Source organism: Heloderma suspectum, chromosome 4, assembly GCF_057233095.1.
Source record: "Heloderma suspectum isolate Gila_16-S chromosome 4, 16-S_ref, whole genome shotgun sequence".
In the NCBI taxonomy this organism is placed as follows: domain Eukaryota; kingdom Metazoa; phylum Chordata; class Lepidosauria; order Squamata; family Helodermatidae; genus Heloderma; species Heloderma suspectum.
In genome coordinates, this window is record NC_139461.1 from 107,186,124 (window position 1) to 107,191,580 (window position 5,457).

General features: G+C 41.9%; 1 protein-coding gene across 38 annotated transcripts in view; it reads right to left on the reverse strand.

The window, feature by feature from the left end:
* Positions 1-5,457, reverse strand: part of ATXN1 (ataxin 1) — a 314,572-nt gene that overhangs the window by 219,590 nt on the left and 89,525 nt on the right. The window lies entirely within an intron of this gene.

Below are 5,457 nucleotides of genomic sequence, written 5' to 3' on the forward strand. Positions count from 1 at the left end.
ATTAAAAACAAAACAGGAAATATTGAGAGGGGAAATGTCACTTCAAGTGGTTGGTGGGGAAATCCCTGAGCTGTCTATAATGTGCTTCTGATAACTTTAAGTAAGCTGGTTTTGCAACCAGAATGAACAGTAGGTGGTCAGTTTTGTGGGTTGTACTTCTTTTTGTTAACTCTGTAACCTAAAGAATTTTTTTTAATACATGCTGTCTCTGTTAGCTTGGTTGTTAACATTCTTTGATGATTAACTTGAAATCAACTGCTGATTAAAAAGAATACATTCACGTAGAAAGTAGGAGTAACCACAGAGAATCAGGACAAATAATCATTGTGATAAACAAAACAGATGTTGTAAGAAAGTAAGCAAATATATCAAATTAGTTTCAGAATCATCATTGCCCAATCTCGAGACATACAGATTATCCTCACCCCTTCTGCTGCATTGAATACCTCCTTCACGACCACATCAAAGATCAGTTTAGCATCAACCTAAGCTTTACTTTTCTTTACATGACCAGCTTTCTGCAATCAAAGCAGGGAGAAGGGGGATCTTCTTCTTTAGGGGCTCTTTAAGGGTTCTAATCTAGCAGTATATTTTCCCATATCACTGTTTCTTTAGCATGCCAAAGAAGTCAATAGAAACTGTATGCTCAACATATTTTAATTTTTCTCTACCAATTTAGCAAAGGGCAAACTAATTCATTGTGCTCATCCTGTACTCTGTTGGGTCTTATGTAGGCCTTTTTCATTTTCTGCACACGCAGTAATTTCTTACATATTGCAGGAATTCCAGAGTTTCCATCAAGGGAATGCTACCACCACAAGGAAGTATTATTTCCCCAGAGTTTAAAATGCAGCAGATTGTTTAGTAAATATTATCTCTCTCCCAGTAAATGCTCACTGTTCTATTGAGTGCTGCATAGATTGCTATTACATGGCTATCACAGGCACCTACTTGATGGTGCCTGTGACACAAGGCTAAGCCAAAAGGGGAGGGTGAGTGCTTTTTGGCACCAGCAAAAAGGCCTCTCTTTTTTGGCAGACTTGGGGGATCATATCAAAAGTGGGGATAGGAGTGTTCATCTATTCCAGGGGGTGGGCAACTCTGAAGGGTTGGGGGGCATTGGACCCCCCATGGAACATTCTGAAAGTGGCTGCACTGCAAGTGGAAGAGGCCACACAGCTGCATTCTCAGCTGTTTGGCAGGCTGGGAGGTGGGAAGCATCTTTCCCAATGGAACCACACTTTCCCAGTGGAATCACACAGCTGTTTGGCAAGCTGGGGCAGGGGGAGAGAGATTCTGCTGGGAAAAAGTCATGTGCTCCCCGTGCGCCTTGTTTCCCAGCAGAATCTATGGGGTTGTGCGTGGAAGCAGGGGACCAGGTAGGGCTGAAAAAGTTCCCTCTGGGGGCTACGTCACGCCCATCTCTGATCTATTCAGACAAAGACCAATGCAATGAAACCATTACCCTCAGTGCTTTCATCCCATAGCCAAAACTTTCATCCAATAGCACTGTGACATGATCAGATTTAACATGCAACTCCTGATTAGCTGGAATCACTTCCGGTAGAAGAAAGGGGGTGGGGAATGGTGCCAAGGCACTAGTAGACAGGGAAAACAATGGCTGTCAACAGCCATAAAGTAAACATAAACTTAACAGAGCTTGGGAAATATTTTGGCTCCTACAAAAGCACAGTGTGACCCCTGAGATAAGTTTGAAATTTTTGTAACTAGAAAGGCAGCCTCGAAATATGTTGAACAAATTAATAAACATCCATCCAATCTGTGTTACTTGAGAGATTTTTTTTTAAGTTGCCATTTTTACTAGGGCTAACTTCGAAGAACTATGTAAATCGTGTTTGAATTGTTACGTCTCTCCCTTTCTCTCTTGTCCCATTTTCTGTTATTCATCTTTGCAGCTTCTTCGCTCCCATCCACAATTCTACTGTTTTATTCAACTGCAATTCCTGATCCTCTTTCCTTTACCATCCTCCACCTGGGATCTGACAGTTCAGAGCTGAACTCTTGTTGTTTTGTACTGTTGACTATGATCCAGTCCTTCGTAACACTGGACAGGACTGGGAGAGAAAGAAAGATTTAGAAAATTAAGAAATAACCAATCAAATGGTCTGGAGGTCATCCAGCAAGGCTATAAACACACCCTTCCAACCACCTGCTATGTCTGCCCTTTCAGGGCCTTGTTTTATGGGTATTTTTTTAGGGTTGTCAATCAAAGAAGCTTTAAGTGATTATGTTCATCTGCCAAGATTATGCTGTGCTGGCAAGAGGAATGACAGAGGCAATTTCACTTCCTGTTCCCCTTAAAAAAAAAATCAGTGAGAGGGGCCTGCTGTGAATCCTGGCCTGTCTTCTTCCCTCCCCAGCCACCGTCCTGCCCCCGTTTTTAAACCTTTCAGAGGTTTTCGGAATTTGCTCTTGAGACCCCTGACTAGCAGCCACAGCAGTGCTTTCTGTGGGGGCTGCAAGGGGGTGGGGCCAGGTGAGGACTGATGTTGGATTCCCCCTCTTGAGGTGACAGGAGTGTCTATGGCCTCAGGGCGAATCTGACATATCCTGTGGTCTCTGGGAGATTCTCCCAGGGACTGCAGGATTGTTCTATTAATCACTCTATTAAATTTAAGTAGATATGGATATTATTATATCAATATAGATACTTCTAGGAAATAGTAAAGCAAAAGACGAGAAGACTCATCTTAGTATTTCCTTTTTCATTCCATATCACATTAACACTCCAGATTCTCAAAAAAAATAATCAGGTGTGCCTTTAACTCTCTGCCCACGAATACTTCAAAGTTAATCCTCACCAGTTAATCAATAATCATTGGTAAGAGCCCCTGCTCAAATTCTGCAACTCTTATATTGTTTCTTTTTTTGTTTGAGATGGTGGAGTATTTATTATGCTACTTCCCCTGAAAAAAAGTAAAAATGCAAGTAGAGCATGCTTTTATTAATTATCTTTGATCTGTACAAACTAGTAGTGCAGAACCTCAGGCCCAAGGGCCAAATCCAGCCCTCTTGAATTCCCCAGGTGGCCACTCCCCCTTCTCCATATCCCACCCCCTTTCCCCAGACTACCAACGATTTGGTGGTTTCCTGGCTTTTGTGCAGTTTTATCCCCAATCGAAAAGGCCAAAATAGCTCTCCTAGGACAATAGCTCTTGGAAGTAAGAGCTTTAAACCAGAATATGCTGGGGGGGGGGGGTTAAAAAGGGCCCACTCCTTTTGCCTTCAGCCCCACCCACCAGTGGAATGCAGCCCTGAAAGCGTCTCTGAAATGGAATTCAGCCCTCGGGTTGAAAGAGGTTCAACAACTCTGGTACAAACCAGAAGACTGCTTGCTGGCAGAAGACAATCAAGACAGGTTGAATCCCTATTCCCTGTACTTGTTCTGTGGAACAATGATTAAAACTTATGTATTAAGTTAAGATCATTTCATTATATTCTTGAACTTATCCTATGTTTATTGAATTGCTGATTTTGTCTTATTTGAACTTATTCCTATATTTTGTAACAAATTTGTTTTTTCAAATGTTATGTATTTTGATAATTTGTTAAATGTTTGTTGGGAACTGTTTTGAGCATAGTTTACTGTCGGAAAGCGGCATATAAATATGCTAAACTAAACTTCATATCATATTCTAAAGAGATGTGAATTGCCTCTTTGTCAGGAAGACTATCTTTCTTTCCCCTAGTAAATATCAATTACCTGTCTATAGACAAACACACACTCAAAACGCAAATACAAACGATACCGGCAGAATAATACCCCCCCTACTAAATATTGGCACAACTCATAGCTTTCTTCAGGATGAATTACAATAATCTACATACACCTTTAGGGTGCAGTCCTACGGAGATAGTCCTCAGCCTCTGAACTTGGAGGCTAACAACTATCCAATGCATGGTGGCTGGAGCATGGAGGCGATCCTTGCTTCCATACTCTGGGCACCCTGCATTTTTTGCTAGCCAAGCAATTTTGCCTGGCTAGCCAGGGAGCTTCGGAGCCGGGGGGGGAGGTCGCGAGGCCACATAGCACATAGGAAGCTGCATAACATGGCTTCTGCAATCTCCTCCCAGCCCCTTTTTCCCCATCTCCACACTCCATTTCCAAGTGTGGCGATGTAGCCAGTGTGTAGAGAACTGTGCCAGCTCCAAGGGGGCAGGGGAAGGGAGCACAGTTTCTGGGCTCCGAGGTCAGAGCCCTGGTTCTGAGATCAGAACCCAGAAACTGAAAAAATCCTATGTCCCACAGACACTATCTAGGAGACACAGAATTGCTCTCTTACTCAAGTTAAAGGAAAGGCTTCAGTTTAAGGCTTAATAAAACTGTGAAACCTTTTGTGTGGTCATGTCTGCTTTTTGTCTAGCACACTTTTCAGAATCCTCGTAACAAAACCACTCTGTAGGAAACTGAATTAATATTACTGCAGCCATGGGATCATTTTATAGCTCCTAAAATAAGATCAACTGTAGCTACCTCAATTTTACTACCTTAAGCACTTTAGGTATATTATGCACTGTCAAACCCCATCCATAATTTTTAGTGAGGCTTTGCCTAGAGAAAGAGCAGATGAGGTGATAAAACTGAAGTAGATGACTGCATGATTGAAGACTCCCGCATTTTTAACAAAAACTTTGTACACACAGCAACCCAGATGTCATAGAGAAAGGTCCTAGCATCATAATCTCCTCTTTACATGCCTTTTTTAAGGTATAGTAACTTCTTCTATGTGGGAAATGAGACCCCCATCACTACCACTGGAAGCGAAGGGGTCACTACCACATGCAACCTCACTGTTACTACTGGAAGGCTGAGGTACTGAAGTCCACAAACAGTTTAACCATCCTATATATTGTTGTATAGACACTCAAAAAGCTGAGGTGACAAAATGAATTCCAAACTAGAAAGTATCACAAGTGCCCTGCATTCCACACTCCTTATTTATCTTTTACTCCGCAAAAAGGAAGGGTTATGGAAGTCGTAATGCACACACATTCCTCTACGAAGATATACATGATGAAAGAGAGCCAAGCTAACCAAATCTTATTAGAGGCATAATCACCTTTCTATTTACTGCTCCTGAATAGCCTGAATGTTAGTTGCAATTGCAAGATTTTTCAAGATGTAAGACTTCCAACAAACATTGGACTTCCAACAAACATTGTTCCTGATCAACTTCTGGATTCCCAGGTGGCAGAAGTGGCCTAGAATGACGTGGCCCACCTTAGCCTGGTATGCCAACTGCTCCAATTTCTGGAGAAGACGGACCTGACATCATACATGCCTTCATTACATCAAATTGGATTATAGTATTGAACTCAATATGAGGCTCCCTTTGAAAACTATATGGAAACTTCAGCTAGTTCAAAATGCAACAAGCAATTCCACCTCATGTGCCAGTTCATTTCCAGGAAAAATTCAAAGTGCTAGTTTCTTAC